The following is a 20593-nucleotide window of genomic DNA, read 5'->3' on the forward strand; positions in this document are numbered from 1 at the left end:
AACAGCTAGCCGTGGGAAAGACAGCAGCAGTAGGGGGTGCTCTGACATAGGACGAAAGAGGCCCAAACTTGACTGCAGGGTAGAGGGAAGATAATACAACAGAAGGTGTGGACCCGAGCACCACCTCTACACCCTTAAAATGGACATGCATGTAGAACGAACGGCGCCTTGAAAGGAGACCAAGGCATCCAAGTTGGATGGGGAACCTATCACACTGACCGAGGGTGACCTATGTGACATTAGCGATACAGTTCGCGAAGTCACCTGGGAGGTTCTCTAGGAGGAAATGACAGAGCAACAAACTATGTTGGGGGCACTCAGAATGCAACTACAGGAACTTTAGGTATGACCTCCACAACAGGGAAGGGTAGCCACTTATAGGGCTATAGGTACATTAGCAACCGAGCAGTTGCTGCGGGCCAAAACAACTAACACTGTCATGCTAACGGATGGAGCATTAACAACAGACAATGCAGATGACAGAGCTGCAGTAGGCCGGCTCAAGGGACTTGGATTAAGCTTGGCTGCCCTCCCATGAGAAATACTATATCAGTTACAGGATGGAGTGACGACAGAGCTCCACACTAGGGAAGGATGCGCAATACAGATGCTTAGCGAACAACGAATCAACATTGAGCAACTGAGACTCCAACGCGACAAAGCAATAGCACAGATTTTGTAGTTGGAACAAACCGTCGAGGAAGCATGTTTCCACGCCTCCGAGCTTGAGATTGCAATGGACCTACCAGTAGGCATACGACCAGTGGATTACTTGAGGCAAAGGAGGAAGCCACGAGGATCCAGTTGGACCTCGAATTACAGATCGTAGAACTAAGGTTGAAGGCACAACCCTCTACACCGCCGGAGGTCCATGAGTAGTGGCACCAGGCCATTCAAGCAGGGTTGGAAACAATAGAGCGCACCATACAGGAATGCACTAGCTTGCTAGACTAGTCACATTTCACTCTTAGTTCACTACAAGAAGATCCAACGCTCCAACGGATAGAGACATAAGTGTGTGAGTTGTGGCAGGCTTATGAAAACATCAAGGGGACAGTGCAGACAGTCGCCCTTACTCAGTGGTTGGCTAAGATGAAGGAGGCCCAGGCTCTAAAAGCCCAGGTGGATGCCATGTGCCAGAAGGAAGCAGTGCTTAAAGAACGCATCCAACCTTGGCTCGAGGAAGCATTCACGGTCACCGCCAAGATCGAGGGAAAGCTGGCACACATGCAGGTTGTATATTCACTCATACAAGGACCTGCGCCTGCTAACAAAACGTTGGAGATATGCGTACAATGAATACAACAGATAGCAAAGGAATGTGTTGCTGACGTAAGCGAAGTGCAATGATTACTAGATGAACTTCACGCGAAGATTATTGCACCAGCTGGGTGACTTGAGATGAGTCACAATGACTATGTTGGGGGCCTGATGGGTAGTGGATCCCCAACATAACGATTTTGGTGCTTAAAGCCCACATTTTTGGGTATTGTATTGTAAAATCTCCACAAAGTGTGTAGATGGGTCAAGTGTAAGGGTAGTCTGCCCTAAAATATTATAAATTAATCTAGAATGTGTCGGCCTACCCATGGTCTGTGGACCATGGGAATGTATAAATAAGAGCATGTCTCTAAGTGTAAAAGATAGTATTGGGTAATGTAAGAAGTAATATGGGTGTCTGAAAGTGGTAATATATCTAAGTCTGTAAGTCCAAAGTTTGGGTTGTAATAGGAGATACAAGCTCCGCAACTGTGTGCGGGGAGGCCTTATAGAGTCTGCAGTTGTGTGCGTGGACCCCTGCAGTTGAGCGTGCAGGGAAGGAAGTGGATTGTAACTGGATAAAAGCATTAATAAAGATAAGTTGATTTTGAAATATCATGTATCTATTCTAGATTCTGGTTTATGCATCTGTTCATAATTTATGATTACGCGCATGCCTGTTTATGTTAAATGATAACTAAAAGAACTGTGCCTTCATAAGTAACAAAAGATCTATAATAATATTAAGCACGGGAAAGGGTAAATTGCACTCACGCTTGACTAAGGTAGTTACTCTGAGAAGGCAGCTACACAGAAGCAACGCAGAGCATAGGATCGACTCGCAAAAATCCAGACCACATCAAGACATCCCTAGGGTGCAGAAACTTGGTTCTAGCACCCTCCCATACTACCTTGGGTGAGACTTCAGTCTGTGCTCCACGGACTGTTTTTGAAAGGGCCAGTAGTGTTGGGATTTTTTTGGCTAAACATTTATGAACGTGGGTCAGGGCCCACTAAGCCAACAACCCAAAATCCTAGTATTGTATTTCATGAGTTCAACCTTCATAGCCTTATTCTCCTACTCATATTTACCATTTTTTCTTCCCATTCTTGTCTTCCACTTGGCCCATGGAAGTTTATATTTATAACATCTTCTGGTGTGGTTTATTTTCATTTTGGAATGGACCTTTCTATATTATCCGCTAAACTAACAATATATTTGTTTCCTCTATAGCAATATTAGCTTCTTGAACCTTTGATATAACCTGCACATTATTTTTTTATGTTTCCTTTTTAATATGAAATTATCCTTTCTATGAATCAATAGATTTTGTGGCTTTAAACTACTCTCTACTGTCGACCTTAGATTTTGAAAAGATAGGGTTTAAGATTGATTTCCTTATGGATATTTACATTTATGTTAATAGTTATGTGGTTAGTAAGAATATCAAAGCATACATGCTTGGAATTCATCCTATATTTGATAAAATAAAACATTTTACTTTTTTCAGCTGGTTTAGGTTTTGATTGTGGTGCTTGACCCATGGGTTCAAGCCTGATACCTCCTGAATCTTTAATATCTCAACCACTCAAGGTACCCCTTTGGGATAAAACTTTGCATCATTATTTATTTAGAATCAAAGCATATGCAACAAAACAAAAGATGGTAAGATGGCTCATGTTTGTTTTTACTGCACCAAGCTTCTTCAAGTGTATTGTTTTGCATGATTATGGTGGCTCTTGTGAAGCAACAACAAAATTGATTGAGTTGACTTAGTGATGCTATTTATATTATCTTCTACTAAGCCTTTCAGTTGACCACCAAGTCATCAATTAGATTGGTCATTGGGATTGTGTATATGAGAGAAACATAATCATGCATGACATGAACCCATGGATTCTTCTAATATTCCTTGGAGATGGGTATTATTTTAGAATCCCAAAAGGTGCAGAGGAGTGGGCTCTCCTATTCTGTTATTGAGTCATCATTTCTTGAGAGGAGTGGCCATGTTCCTTGGAGTGCAGTCGACAGGCCTATGGGATTCCATTGGCTTCTTGAAAAGCAAGAGGGGGTTTGATTGTCCAAGTATTTTTACTCTAAAGCTCAACATCAAGAGAAATCCCTGAATTCTATGTTTTGGACACACTACCTTGCCTGGAAATATTTCTATACACATATTTGTAAACATGTTCGTCGAACTTCTTGGACAATATTTGAAACACACTCTCTTTTGAGGGTGCATATTAAAGAAGCATTGTTATAGGGATCCAATCTAACTAGAACAAACATGGGTGTTGTGAAAAACCAATGTCGTATAGATCATGAGTAAAACTTGCTGAATTGGGAGTTTGACTTAGAATGGGATATAAACGAGTTTCTTTGGTTTAGTCTAAGTCAAACTAGGGTTTTCAATTTTGAATTCAATTTTCCCAATTTTTCCCCATCTAGGTTTATTGTAATTGTCAGTTTCTTCTTCATCCAAGTTAATATTAATTATTTTCTATGCTTTTAAGGGTAACATTATGATTCTTTTCATCTATTGAAATTTGTCACTTGTATATTAAAATCTTATGTAAGGTTGAACATGAAAATTTTAATCTCCAATCTATTAATAAATTTTTCCTTTATTTTTATATTTAAATTATGTCATATCAATTTAGTTAAATGTAGGTCCTATATGTAAAGTCCTTAGAATGGTGCATAATGTATGGGATTCTTTTCTAGGAGAAATTGTACCAGTGGATACTAGGAGGAAGAGATTCGGGATCACCAACAACAACATTCCAAAATATTTTCAGTTAACTTTAGGGTTTTGCTATAGACCTTTTTTTTATTTTTAAGTATTACATCTAGTTCAATATAAATGATCATCTAGATATATTTTCTTTTAGGTTCGGTAATATTTGGTTCTAAATAGTTTTTTATCTCCCAAATATCTCTAGGAATATAAGTGACTATTGATCCAAAGAGGGTTATGGAAAGGCTAAAAAATAAAAGCCCTTGGATTATAACTAAACTAGGGTCATATTTAAGAGCTCATCACAAGATTTCCAATGGTTCAAATGACACCTCAATTTGAGTTGGTATGCAAAAGTTATGGTGAGTCAAAGATTTGGTTGACTAGGTAAAATCCAAAGTCAATGTCAACATTTTTCCATGTGGTAGGCCATACATATGAAACATGGCAGAAAATTTAGTACGCCTATTTGGGACCATAAAGCTGATGTGTTAACCTAGTCATCAAATGAAGTGGACCCACAAGCAGGTGATGTGGTAGAACCACAAGTCGACACATTACAAGTAGGTGGCATATGATGTGGACGAATGAGACGATGCCACATGGCCCAGTCACATAGTGCCACATGGCACTTCAAAATAGGACCAATTGGCCTTGGCATGGTAAAACCTCCATTTTGGCTTATTCTCATGGTTTTGGGGGTCATTACAATATGGACATATGCATACAATATGTTATATGGTTTGGAAACTATATTAAAACCAAAATTGGGCTTTAAAACAAAATTATGAGTCCATGGATTTTAAACCCAAAACCTCAACAATAAAAGTAACTTAATATGAATATGCCAATCATTGTGCCAACCACACTCTTTGTTTTATTCGCCCTCACACTTTGTTATAAAATTCCATTCAAATGGTTCAAAGGGAAACATGGAGAATACATAAGAGATGAGGGCACAAGAAGATGAATGAAGACATGAACCTCAAGAAGATTTTGGGAATATTGTTTGAGCATATGTTAGGTAATATTTTGAAGAATATTCTTTATGAGGAATCTTTGAGGAATATTTAAGATTCTCTTGGGGGGGGGGATTTTTTAAGGTGTCACAATTATTCTACCTTTATACTCATTTTTCTCAGTTTTTCGCAAGGAACATGATGGTGTGATCAAATCCTTTGTTTGAGCAACAAAATTTCAATCAGCCCATGGAAGAGAATATTTGAGATTCCTAGGGAGCGCAAATTTGACTAAGTCAGATGGGGGTCAAGTTTATAGTCAAATTTCATGAATTTTCACCTGGAATTCGACCGTGTAATTTATTTTTTCAGCATAGGTGTGTGTTTTTAGGTGATCCTCAAAAGTTGAAGTATAAGATGCATTGATGCCATGTCTTCCTTTTATTTTTGTTGAGATGATGATTTAATGTCAATATCCTTGTTTTCCATTTTGTTGGAGGATCCTTGTATGTCACTTCATGTGAAATTTTGATATTTTGTCATACTGAAGAAGAGCTTATATGAGTGGGAGTTCTTATACAAGAGTGTCTCGTGGATAGACATGCCACTCGAGTTAAGGGATTTCTACCTTGTATTTGAAAAAAAAAAACACATAATGTACTCATCATCATCTTGCATCAATTAATGAAGTGACCTCCCCACTCTTGACACTGAGCCCAAGAAGTAACCCACACTAGGTGAACTTTGTTATAAACTTATGTGTGTATGTTGATTTGATGGTTGCCATTATGTTTCCCTCTTCTTTAAAGTATGCACATGTGGTTTTTCATACTCTTTCACATGAAATTTTTCTAACATCACATAAGTAAAAGATCTTGGTTAATTCCAGTAGTTGAGATAATCTGGATCAATTTTGGTATCAGAGTGGTATTCTTGTTTATGTGAATTGTGAGTGTGAATGATAACTAGACATTTAGTGTGTAACAAAAAGGAAAATGGAGGATCACAAATATCTCTATGAGGCCTTCTACAAGATGGCAATCATGGTAGATATAATGTACGCAGACTATGGGGAGAAGAAAACAAAAGATAAATAGGAGAAAGAGAGAACATAGGAGAATGCTCCATCTCCATATTCGAGTGAATATTCTTCTTCTTCATCTTATTCCCATCATTCAAATGAGGATATCAGTAAGAGACTTCAAGAAGATAATGTTGAATTGAAGAGACTTCTACAAGAAGTAAAAGAGGAGAAGCAGAGATTACAGCCTCAATTACGAGCCAAAGAAGAGGCCTTGGAAAATATTAAGCACAATAAAGGCTTAGTGAAGCCATCATCACCTACTTTAGAATCAACAATTGAGGTAAACATTTTTGATAGTTCTTTAGTATCAATTTCACCTGATTTTATTTCTGTTGGAAGCCTTGAGCTACACATTTTAGGATTGGGGTACACTGAAAGAGAATTGTTGAAGGAAACGGAAGCAAGGGGTTCTTTAGGAAAAGAATCCAAGAAAATTCTCAAATCATCAAGGAAAAAGAATGATGGGAATACATCACAATATTCCCATGACATTTTACATTGCTTAGGAAGCACCGAGGCAAAATCTCATCACTAGGATTGCACCAAAGACAACATAGCGAGGTATAAAAGGTCTTGTTATTTTAATGTTCTTTTTCATTACAAGTGGATTGTTAATGATGAGCAAAAATCATGGCATAGAAAACCATGTAGTTTTTTTGGCTTGTATAACCATGATGTTGCCAAGTGCTGGAAAAAAATGGCAACACGAAATAGGATAAGATGTGAAAGGCCTTCTCCACATAATGGAAGGAACAAGGTTAACTAGGCCTAGACGAAGTATAATTTTTGTAGTCATTGCAGCAGTGGTGGACATCAGAGAGCCACATGTTGGAGGCTCCATCCATAGTAGTGTTTCAAGAAGGAAAAAGCACCTGCAAAGGAACCAACTGTTAAAGTTGTTCAACAAGTGAAACAACTCCAAAATGATGACCCATTCACTTTAATGAGTGAGGGATAATTTTATTAGATATATTAGTTTGTCATGGCTGAATTTTTTAATCACTTTTTGTGAAATGATTGTAAAAGTGATGAAGTTTTTTCCATCACTTATGAATTCAACATTTTTTTTGGACCCTTTTTTTATAGTTTGGGGTATGGTTTTGTTATGGTTTTGATGTAAAATTTGCCAGGGAGTGTGATATAAACTCTTGGAATGTATGGGGATTGCTTAGGTCGTGTTTGGTCTTATAAAAGAACATGTATTTTGAAAATATTGTAATACAAGTTTTCATTGGGTACATGTGTCAGTCGATCAGTTATGACTCTAAAGTACAAAGGTGAAGGAGAAGGAAATGTGGCATGTTAGGGCACTTGTTTTATAGATGAGGGAGTATAATAGATTAAGATAATATTCATGCTTTTGGAGGACCAAAATATCCTCACTGAGGTGATGTAGGTGGACTCAGAAATGTTCAAAAGCAAAAGAGTGTTCAGGAAAGGCTAAAAAATTAAAGTTTTTTTATTGCACTAAAACTAGGGTCAGATCGAAGAGCTCATCACAATATTTCTAATGACATAAATAACACCTCAATCCAATTTAGTATGAAAAAGTTAAGGCCGGTGGAATTTTTGGTCAAACTAGGAAAATGTCAAAGTCAAAGTCAACATTTTGTCACATTGTAGGCCATACATATGACACGTGGCAGGCCTAATGGGACCCATAAAGCTAATGTGGTAGTCTAGTCAGTAAATCAAGTGGACCCACAAGTAGGTGATGTGGGAGCACGACAATTCGACACATGGAAAGTAGGTAGCATATGATGTGAACGAGTGAGACACTACCACATGGCACAATCACATGGTGCCACATCGCACCTCAAATTAGGCCCAAGTGGCCTTGGCATGGTGCAACCTCCATTTTTTCTTATTTTTATGGGTTTTGGAGTCATTACAATATGGACATACATATACCATATATTATATGCTTTGTAAACTATATTAAAGCCAAAATTGGGCTTTAAAAGCATATTAAAAAAAAATTGGACCCATGGTTTTTGAACCCAAAACCTCCCTATCAATAAGTAGCTTAATCTGACTATGACAACCATTGTGCCAACCACACACTTTGTTTTATTCAACCTCACACTTTGTTATAAAATGTCATTCAAATCGTTCAAAGGGAACCATGGAGAATACATGAGAGATGAGGGCACATGAATTCTAATGAAGACATGAATATCAAGAAGATTCTAGGAATATTGTTAGGGAATATTTCAAATATTCCTCTATGAGGAATATTTGAGGAATCTTTAGGATTCCCTAAGGGACAATTTTTGAAGGTGTCAAAATTATGTCAAATTTATACTCATTTTTTTGATATTTTCACAAGGAATGTGATGGTGTGATCAGATTCTTCATCTAAGAAGAAAAATTTCAGTCAACCCATGAAAGATAATCTATGAGGAATCTTTGAAATTCTTGGGGAGTGAAAATTTGAAAAAGTTAGAAGGGAGTCAAGTTTACAATCATATTTCATGAATTTTCACTAGAAACTCAATCGTGCAATCCATTTCTTCAGTAGAGGTGTGTATTTTCAGGCCATCCCTGAAAGTGGAGGTACAAGATGCATTGATGCCATGTATTTGATTTTTTCTGAGATGGTGATTTCATGTTGAGATCCTTGTTTTCCATTTTGTTGGAGGATCCTTGTATGCCACTTAATATGAGAGTTTGATATATTTTCATGCTAAATGAAAGCTTATATGAGTGAGAGTTCTTATAGAAAAATGTCTCATGGAGAGACATGACACTGTAGTTAAGGGATTTATTCCTTGTATTTGACAAAAAACACATCATTTACTCATCATCATCTTGCAACAATTAATGAATTAACCTCCCCTCTCTTGACACCGAGCCCGAAGATGTAACCCACACTAGGTGAACTCCATTATCAACTTATGTGTGTTTGTCAATTTGATGGTTTCCATTATGTTTCCTCTTATTTAAAGTAAGAAAATGTGGTTTTTCATATTTTTTCACATGCAATTTTGCTAACATCACATAAGTAAAAGATCTTGGTTAAAATTCTAGTAGATGAGGGAATTTGGATCAAGTTTGGTATTAAAGAAGTCTTGTTGCTTGTGTGAATTGTGAGTTTGAATGATAACTAGAGATTGAACATGCAACAATAAGGAAAATGGAGGATCACAAATATCTTTTTGAGGCATTCTACAGGATGGAAAGCATGGTAGATATAATGTATGCAACGTATGAGGGGAAAATGGAAAAAGAGAAACAAGAGAAAGAGAGAGCAAAGGATGATGCTCCATCTCCATCTTCACGTGGATATTCTTCTTCTTCATCTTATTCTCATCATTTAAATGAGGAGATCAATGAGAGCCTTCAAGAAGAGAATTTTGAATTGAAAAGACTTCTACAAGAATCATAAGAGGAGAAGCAGAGATTACAACTTCAATTATGAGCCATGGAAGAGGCCTTAGAATAGATGAAGCACAAAAAAGGCTTAGTGGAGCCATCATCACCTACTTCAGAATAAAAAACTGAGGTAAAAATTATTGATAGTTATCTAGTTTCATTTTCACATGCTGTTATTTTTGTTGGAAGCCTCCAGGTACCCATTTTAGGATTGGGGTACACTAAAAGAGAATGCTCAAAGGCAGTAGAACAAGGTGTTATTTAGGAAAAGAATCCAAGCCATTGCCCAAATCATGAAGGAAAGAGAATGATGGAACATATCTCATATTACCATGACAATGCACATTGTAGAGGAAGTGCTGAGGTAAGCTCTCATCACAATGATTGGAGCAAAGACAATTGGGTGAGGTATAAAAAGTATCATTATTATAATGTTATTTTTTTTTACAAGTGGATTGTTAATGGTGAGCATAGATCATGGCATAGAAAACCATGTAGTTTTTGTAGTTTGTATAACCATGTTGTTTCCAAGTGTTAGAAAAGAATGGAAGCAAGAAAGAGGACAAGGCATGAAATGCCTTTTCCACATCAGGGAAGGAACAAGGTTAAGAAGGAATGGAGGAAGAAGAATTTTTGGATTCATTTCAACATAGGTGGACATCAGAGAGCCACATGTTGGAGGCTCCATCCAAAGAAGTGTTTCAATAAGGATAAAGAACCTACGAAGGAACCTATTGGTAAAGTTGTTCAACAAGGAAATCAACTCCAAAATGATGAACCATTCACTTTAATGAGTAAGAGATGATTTTATTAGATATAGTAGTTTACCATAGTTTCATTTTGTAAATAAAATGTTGTGAAATGATTGTAAAAGTGATGAACTTTTTGCCATCACTTATGAATTCAACATGATGATGTATTTGGCCTTTTTTTGATAGTTTGGCGTATTGTTTTTGTTATGATTCTGATGTAAATTTACCAAGAAGTGTTATATAAACTCTTGGAAAGAATGGGGATTTTCTAGGTCATGTTTGGTCTTGTAGAAGAACATGTATTTTGAGAAGATTGTACTACAAGTTTGAATTGGGTATATGTGTCGATCTATCACTTATGGCTCTGAAGTATAAAGGTGAATGAGGAGGAAGTGTGGCCTATTAGGGTACTTGTTTTTCAGATGAGGGCATACAAAAAATTATAGATAGTGTTCATGATTTTGGATGAAGAAAAGATCATCGGTGGGGGGGAATGATACAGATGGCTCCAGAAATGTTAAGAAGCCAAATAGGGTTTAGGAAAGCCTCAAAAATCAAATTTCTTTGATTGAAATGAACCTAGATTTTGATCAAAGAGCTTGTTGTATGATTTTCAATGGTGCAAACAACACCTCAATCCGAGTTCGTATGCGAACATTATGGTCAGTCAAAGTTTTGGTCAAACTAGGCAAAATTCAAAGTCAAAGTCAAAGTCAACATTATTCCACGTGGTATGGGGTACAGATCAATCATGGTAGAAAAACCATCAAGTCTAGTGGGACTTGTTGTTCCTTAAGAAACCAATTTCCTGGTTGTAGGGAAATTGTGCTTAAGACATTAATAAAGATTATTTACTGTCACTTATTGTTTATTAGATTACCAAATGAAGGACTTGGAAAACTTGGCCTTAGACTGTTAATACATGTATGATAAAAACTTCTCAGAATGCCATTTGCTGCTAAATATAAATGATGAATGAGGAAAGTTTGAAAGGGAAGTTAAAGACAATATGCTGATTTCTCATAGGAACTATTATCATTAACTTAGAGGAATTAAGATCATGAGGAATAAATCATAGACAATATGCTGGTATTTCACAGAAACTACTATCTATAACTTAGAAAGGAAATGAGGACTTTAAGTATAGGAGTGCCCTTTAAGGGATTTTACCTTGCAACTTCATTACTACACTTAAAAAGAAGAAAACATTGCATGACACATGATAGTGAAACTTACAAATTATATGTAACAACTCCTAGAAACTTCTTGTTGTTAACAATGTAAACTTTGAAACGGGAACTGATACTGTTACCCGTTTTGTAGAGGTGGCAAAAAAATGACCCGATTTTCAAAAGTGGTGATGCAGAATACACATGTTTTTTTTAGAACATGGTTTTTGGAACTTTAATTTTTTTCATGTGCATTAAGTTTTAGAATGGTAGTGAATGGTAGTGATTTTCATCCTGATTTTAAAAAGTGAGTATTCTGCATCACACCCTTTTTTTAAAAGACCTATTTTTTGACTTTAAATTTTCTAGTGTGTGAAATGTAAAAAATTATTTTCTAAATTTGATAGTTTTTGAAGTCGTCATTGTATTCATATTTTCTTGTTCTCTATCTTAATTTTTTTTTTTTTAGTGGGGTTTTTATTGTTTTGCGTTTTTAAATTAGAAAGTCGATAGTTTGAATTTTAGATAATCTACATGTTTAAACATCCTTAATTAATTTTTCAATCCGCATGAAATAATTGTTTCTCAAAAACAACATTTTTTAACAATGGACATAAAAAATAACCATTTTTAACATAAATATAACAAAAAAACTAAACGTTTTGATAATTTTTTGCTGGAATTAACATGTCAAAATCACAATTTTTATACAAAAATATTAACTAAAAATGGTCAAATAATAGTTTTTTTTATGAATTACATGTCAAAAAGATAATAATAACTACTTTTTTTTTCAAAAAATAATGATTAACTTAAAAATCAATGCAGAAATCACATATTACCAATATTGAACATATAACAACCCTAATTGAGTGTTTATTCTTCTCATAAAATGTCAAAGTCAAAACATTGCAAAGCTTGATTTACAAGCATAACTTAAATTTAATCAACAATGTCACGTAATCCAAATTCTTCGTCCTCTAGAGTTTCATCATTGTCCTCTTCCACAATATTTTCTGTTTCATTTTTCTCATTTTCCTCTTCTAATGGGTCTTTGATGTCTGCAAATCTCCCAATATATGTCTTTCCAAACATTCCATGTAATGGTGGTTTGGGTTCCTTTGCCTTTTTTGCCACACGTGATTCACTAAAGTCCCCTTTCTTCAACCCAATTTCTTGCATGGCATCTCGAAGAAATTGAAGAGCATTAATTCTTTGCTGAATGAAATTGCATTGTAATGGATCTTTCTCAATTGTCGTTATATCTAGCGAGGAGATTCGACGATTAAGGATATGTATGTAGGTCAAGCGATGTCTTCCTCTGCCGTTAGATCTAGCGAGGAGATTCGACGATTAAGGATATGTATGTAGGTCAAGGTGAGTGTTATCCTTTGAGTTTGATGTGCTTCATGGTGGGAATCGGTGGATTTCGGGTGGACTACATGCTCGAGGGTTATCCCCCCGTTCAGACCCAAAATCCTTTTAGAATGGTCCGTATTTCCTCATTGGGTTCGATTCTAATTTTAACGTGGTTGCAGGTTCTCGCCCCGATATGAGCCTCATCCGTCAGATCTTTGAGGGGTGATCGAACGGTGTTGAATTATGTTTGTTTTTCGAGGGTTTTGTTGTTCTGTTTGTGGGTCTATGGCTTTAAGCAGTTTGATATTTCTTTAGCCCAAAGTTCCTTGGGGACTGTTGTATTTTATGTATTTTTCTTTCCGATTTAATGAAATAGAAGTTACAACTCTTAGTTTAGCAAAACAAAAAGAAAATTTGCTCAGGGGGAGTTCCAGTACAGGTACCAGTTCCCATTGGTTGGGTAGAGCATCTTTCTATTCACTGTGGTTTTGCGGTAGGCCAAGTCATTTATTCATATAAGCGAATGAATGTTAAACATGTATTTTTGTTTTTTGATTTTTGTCTTTATTTTTTATGCTTGTGGTTATTCCAATGTATTAATGTTTTGTAATTTGAAAATTATGAAATCAAAAGAGGAATGTAATATTTCTTTGGGTTAGATTAGTTATCGAGGTTAATAAACAAACTATAAGTCATTGAACCAAAGGGGAACAATCATAAACGCTAATTAATAGGCTTGAAGATTGCTGCAAGCCCTAGGTTAAGCCTACATTATCCACAGACTAAACACACATACACACACACATATAAGTACTCTTGAAAACATAAAAAAATGTGTAAATGAATGTGTAGATTGTTTTTAATACTAAGTGAATTTATTGGTCTAGATATTTCTATCTAACACACATAAACATAATATGTTGAATGAAGGCTTTCAAGCTATTTTTGAAAAGTATCAACTGTAACTAATATAATGTAATAAGAAAAATATCAGGGTCGAAGAAAGTAATACATGAGAGCTAAGAAAAATTGAAAGAAAAACTAATTTAAAATTAGTAATATTAGTAATATATGTCAAGCATACTATTATAGGATTTATCATTCACATGTGTTTCCTTCCAAGGTGTTTAATACCCAAAATGGTGAAACAAAATTTAGATGTGAGAACATAAGGGTTTTTCTTTATTTTTCTAATGAAAAATGAACAACCACCAAAGAAGATGTACAAGCAACATGCATAACATAATAGGTAACCTTTTACTATCCCTAGCAAAACATAATTAATTTTTTTTGCATCTAGTTGCCTGGGGATACCATAGTTCTCCACACAATGTACCCAGATATGATTTATAAAGCACTTGTACAATCGATAATTTGTATAGAAAACCATAAAAGGAATATACTACATAATTAAATCTCCACAGGTAACCTCAAAAGAGCATGTTCTAGTAATGTAAGTGTGAGCAATCAAAGACTCATTAAGAAGAAAGACAAACATTTCTAAAATGTATTTGGTGAGAATTATAAACCCCAACTCGTAAGCTTTTCACGCCAAAAAGGTTTCTTGGTCAAAACATTAAGTTATGAAAATTAAAGAGAAATATAACCAATTAAAAATAATCCACTCAATTAAAATATAGCATCTATCATCACTTATTTTTATTATACTTTATTAATATCCTAATTAAAACCGTAAAAAAATTAAATTACATTTATAATACAAAACCATGAGTACACACCTTGCCATAATTAGACAAATGCTCGGTGGAAGTTTGAGGCTTCATTTTAATGATTTCATGAAATATTTGTTTTTAACTTGCACGGATACCTGTACCATGGATATAATATAGAATAAGCGCATCAATATAGAATAAGGGCATCTGCATTAGAATACTATAGACATGGATGGAAAAATATTATCATATAGTTTGTGAAGCCATATTATGTCTACTTGTACTTTTGTTTAAATTATTGTTGTGAAGCCATATTGTGTCTACTTTTACTTTTGTTTAAATTATTGTTTGGTATAATCAAATGAAGATATTGAATATATCGATGAAATCATGGACAAAATGTCAATATTTGGCAGTTTGGTTTGTGACATACGATAGAACCCTAGAAATAGATTTATCAATGTAATATCCATCCAGAATGTGAATTGATCTAATCTCCTCCCATCGTGGGAAAGTTAAAAAAAATTGTTATTTCAACCCATCGAAACATAAGGAAAGTCTTGTAACCATGAGGTATGATAATTGTATATTAGGTAAAGAGAGTGAAGCCTTTATGCGAGCATTCATCTTCTAAGAGGTCTATAGGACCCTTATTTAATATATAAAAAAAGAAGAATGGTTTTATCTTATTGGTGCAATAAGAAACATATCCATAACTTTATAAGAGATAAATATAACAAAGACATGAGAAATTGTCCAATTTGGGGATATGATAATTCAAAATAGATAGTGAGTCTAGTAAAAATTCATGGTAAGGAGAAAAGAGCTTGGTGTTTCTTTCGAAATGAAAGTAGTAATAAAAAAATTATTAGTCCTTTGTTTCCTTTTAGACCAAATATTTTATGACATCTTAAGACTTCATGTGTGTATGTGTATGGTTAGGGTTTCCTTTAAAATAAACTACATTTCCTCTTTCTCTATTATAAATTAATAAGAATAATACATGAGGGATATTACATTTTTGATGGGAGGAGATTAGATCAATTCATAATCTGGATGGATATTACAAGTGGTAGTATTTGGTTTGACTATTTCTATTTCTCTGAACTGGAATAGCCGAGAGTATTGGATAGCCGAGAGTATGGAGGTTCGAACTGGAATTTCTTTATACTGAAAGTCAAGAAATTCATAAATGCACATAGAAAAGTATTCAGAGCCATTTCTTTATAATGCAAGTCAATAAATAAGTCAATAAATAGATAAATGCACAAGAAAGGCATTCAGAGCAATTTCTTTAATATGTAAATTTATCATTCAAATTTCTATGAAATTCTAAATGGAAGAAAACGAAGAATACAGATTAAAAGGCTACAGCACTGGATACGTGTCTGAGATTTAAAGCCGAGGTGCCAAAGGAGAAAGGCGATGGCCACGGTGGGCCGTACCAATCCTGTCCACTTCACGGAGAAGGCGATTCCTGTTTGGAAACCTAAGAGAATCCCGCAGCCAAAGTTACCTCATGCCGCAGATGCTGGTTACATTTAGCTAAAAATACGCAGAGACGAAGTATGAACAAGTATTTCGTTGTTGTTACATATCTACAGAAATGATAAAAAGACTACATGTTAAGATTAGAGAGACTACTTGTTGTTTGTCTCAGAAAAAGATGTCAAAATATAAATATACTTTAGACGACAGAATGGAACTCAATGCCATCAAACAACAATGGTAGTCGAACCTTAGACCAGGCGCGGATGCAGCAAATGCAGATCATTCCACTCATCGGCTATGGTGATATAGCCGGATTATAGATGTTCAAACTAGAATTTCTTTAAATGCATGTCAAGAAATCGATAAATAGAAATAGAAAAGTATTCAGAGAAATAGAAATCGATAAATGTGCCAACAGATTCAATATCCAACACTGTTCGGAAGCCATTTGGTGATAAATCCTCTGCAGCACAAAGAAAATTGCCGGAGCGTCGATTCCGGGAATCGACGCTCTGGCAATTTTCTTTGTGCTGCAGAGGATTTATCACCAAATGGCTTCCGAACAGTATTGGATATTCCAGTTCAGAGAAATAGAAATAGTCAATATCCAATACTGTTCGGAAGCCATTTGGTGATAAATCCTCTAAGCTCGCTCTCTTGCCCATTCATTCGTTACTTGCTGTAGATTTGTGTATGAAAATCCGAAAATAACATGGGAATTAAAGCACTTCGAAATCATTCTTATATTGAGATTGTTCTCATGATCAGATTGAGTCCGTCCTTCATGGCAGAGGCCGAAAAGTGGTTACAAAGGGCAGCCATGGATATGATCCATACCTTTTATTTTGATAGCTCTGTGCGAGCTTCAGTTCAGGGTTGCGGAAATGGAATGGATTAGTTTGCTTTGTGTATCATTTGTGTACGAAAATCCGAAAATAACATGGGAATTAGAGCACTTCGAACTCGTTCTTATATTGAGATCGGAAATATTAACCGTTCTTATTTTAAAAAAATTGATAAACAAAAAACTAAAAAAATTTAAGAAAATTATTTGAAAAGTCCTTTTATTTATCTTTCCGGTTAGGAGAATTTTTTTTTTTATGACTGTCAGAAATGGTAAGAGAGTTTACACCTATCTAAATTTGAAAAAATAAATATTTTTTAAGAGATGGTTTACATCTATTTAGCTTAAAATTCTTATCTTAAAGGGAAAAATGTTTGTTAATCTTAAAACAATAGTTAATCTCAAAAAATGAAAATGTTTAACGGAAGAGATTAAACTTAAAACAATAGTTAATCTCAAAAAATGAAAACGTTTGGCGGAAGAGATTTTACGCTTAACTGAAAAACATTTAAGAAAATTATTTAAAAAATCTTTTTATTTATTTTTTTATCTTTTTCAATAGTTAATCTCAAAAAATGAAAATGTTTAGCGGAAGAGATTTTACGCTTAACTTAAAAAACATTTAAGAAAATTATTTAAAAAATCTTTTTATTTATGTTTTTATCTTTTCCGGTAGAAGATTTTTTCGTACATTCAGAAATGGTAAGAGAGTTTACATCTACCTAAATTGGAAAAGAAGAAATGAGATTGGAAAAGAAGAAATGTTTTTTAAGGGATGGTTTTACTTTTATACTCTCGGCTATTCCAGTTCAGAGAAATAGAAATAGTCAATATCCAATACTGTTCGGAAGCCATTTGGTGATAAATCCTCTGCAGCACAAAGAAAATTGCCGGAGCGTCGATTCCGGGAATCGACGCTCCACCCCTCGCCTGCGCAGTGCCACCCTCGGGCTGCCCCGGCCCGCCCCGCCCGAGGGGCGGAGCGTCGATTCCGGGAATCGACGCTCCGGCAATTTTCTTTGTGCTGCAGAGGATTTATCACCAAATGGCTTCCGAACAGTGTTGGATATTGACTCTGTTGGCACATTTATCGATTTCTATTTCTCTGAATACTTTTCTATTTCTATTTATCGATTTCTTGACATGCATTTAAAGAAATTCTAGTTTGAACATCTATAATCCGGCTATATCACCATAGCCGATGAGTGGAATGATCTGCGTTTGCTGCATCCGCGCCTGGTCTAAGGTTCGACTACCATTGTTGTTTGATGGCATTGAGTTCCATTCGGTCGTCTAAAGTATATTTATATTTTGACATCTTTTTCTGAGACAAACAACAAGTAGTCTCTCTAATCTTAACATGTAGTCTTTTTATCATTTCTGTAGATATGTAACAACAACGAAATACTTGTTCATACTTCGTCTCTGCGTATTTTTAGCTAAATGTAACCAGCATCTGCGGCATGAGGTAAGTTTGGCTACGGGATTCTCTGAGGTTTCCAAACAGGAATCGCCTTCTCCGTGAAGTGGACAGGATTGGTACGGCCCACCGTGGCCATCGCCTTTCTCCTTTGGCACCTCGGCTTTAAATCTCAGACACGTATCCAGTGCTGTAGCCTTTTAATCTGTATTCTTCTTTTTCTTCCATTTAGAATTTCATAGAAATTTGAATGATAAATTTACATATTAAAGAAATTGCTCTGAATGCCTTTCTTGTGCATTTATCTATTTATTGACTTATTTATTGACTTGCATTATAAAGAAATGGCTCTGAATACTTTTCTATGTGCATTTATGAATTTCTTGACTTTCAGTATAAAGAAATTCCAGTTCGAACCTCCATACTCTCGGCTATCCAATACTCTCGGCTATTCCAGTTCAGAGAAATAGAAATAGTCAAACCAAATACTACCACTTGTAATATCCATCCAGATTATGAATTGATCTAATCTCCTCCCATCAAAAATGTAATATCCCTCATGTATTATTCTTATTTATTTATAATAGAGAAAGAGGAAATGTAGTTTATTTTAAAGGAAACCCTAACCATACACATACACACATGAAGTCTTAAGATGTCATAAAATATTTGGTCTAAAAGGAAACAAAGGACTAATAATTTTTTTATTACTACTTTCATTTCGAAAGAAACACCAAGCTCTTTTCTCCTTACCATGAATTTTTACTAGACTCACTATCTATTTTGAATTATCATATCCCCAAATTGGACAATTTCTCATGTCTTTGTTATATTTATCTCTTATAAAGTTATGGATATGTTTCTTATTGCACCAATAAGATAAAACCATTCTTCTTTTTTTATATATTAAATAAGGGTCCTATAGACCTCTTAGAAGATGAATGCTCGCATAAAGGCTTCACTCTCTTTACCTAATATACAATTATCATACCTCATGGTTACAAGACTTTCCTTATGTTTCGATGGGTTGCAATAACAATTTTTTTTAACTTTCCCACGATGGGAGGAGATTAGATCAATTCATAATCTGGATGGATATTACATTGATAAATCTATTTCTAGGGTTCTATCGTATGTCACAAACCAAACTCCCAAATATTGACATTTTGTCCATGATTTCATCGATATATTCAATATCTTCATTTGATTGTACCAAACAATAATTTAAACAAAAGTAAAAGTAGACACAATATGGCTTCACAACAATAATTTAAACAAAAGTACAAGTAGACATAATATGGCTTCACAAACTATATGATAATATTTTTCCATCCATGTCTATAGTATTCTAATGCAGATGCTCTTTGCTTCTAATTAGACCTAGAGCCTTCCTCCAAAAGAAAGTATTAAAAAGGTCCATTTATTATTAGGTGTCAGTCTTCTCACACCAACATAAATTTTAGTGCCATAAGATTGGGACCTAATAAATGAACCTTTGTAACACATTCGTTGGAGAAAGGCTGTGAATCCCTATGTTTATGGGTTATTTAATTTTTATAGGTGACGGTCATATCATCCATTAACTCTGAGCAGGTCTTCCAGGAATATATATCCAATAGTATTTTACAGAAGACCTAGACCCGATTGTAACTTTGGTTATCGGAACTTCCCAGCAAGAAATTCAACGGTTGACCTTGCAGTTTGTTCTCGGATGACCCGAACATACAGTCTGGTTAAGGATGCATTAAAAGATTCTTTCACAGCATTCCTAAATATTAAAATATTCACTGACAACTTTCGTCTAGATATTCACAGCGTTCCTCCCTGAAACGTCGTAAAAGACTCGTTCACAGCGTTCCTTTCGTTTAAGAGATGTATTAAAAGGTTCATCTATTCAGTGCCGGGTATTATTAATGAACTCTTATCACGTTTCATATGAAAGTATTCATATATCCATTCTATGCTATTATATTGTAGAAAGAGTGATCTAGGGTGCCAAATCCATGGTAGATATAGATATATATATATATATATATATATATATATATATATATATATATATATATATGCCATATCTTCCACTACTTCTTGGCAGGTTTCCGGATGGATGAACATTTCAGAGCATTCACACATAGATATGGTGTAGGTAGTCAAATATTATGATTAGAGTATGCAATATCAAGCTCGGTAATTTGAAGGTGCTTATTAGATCTTTCTGGGCGTGGGGGGCAGGTGGAAAATAAAAAAAATCTAGTCTAAATTACCCTTTGTTATATTCATTGAATATTAAACTTAAAGTTTTCTGCCAAAATAATGAGTAAAAGTCATTGATTCCCAATTTATTATAATGCATCATCAATTGTGCGTTGTAATAATTTTTAGAACATTGGTGTTCTCAAGTATCATGCATTCATTGGCACAATAATTTTTTAAAATATTATCTCATGGTGTTTTTTTTATGTCTTGGAG

This window comes from Pinus tabuliformis, chromosome 5_1 (assembly GCF_031772625.1).
Source record: "Pinus tabuliformis cultivar Carrire ecotype Pingquan chromosome 5_1, CPIR1, whole genome shotgun sequence".
In the NCBI taxonomy this organism is placed as follows: domain Eukaryota; kingdom Viridiplantae; phylum Streptophyta; class Pinopsida; order Pinales; family Pinaceae; genus Pinus; species Pinus tabuliformis.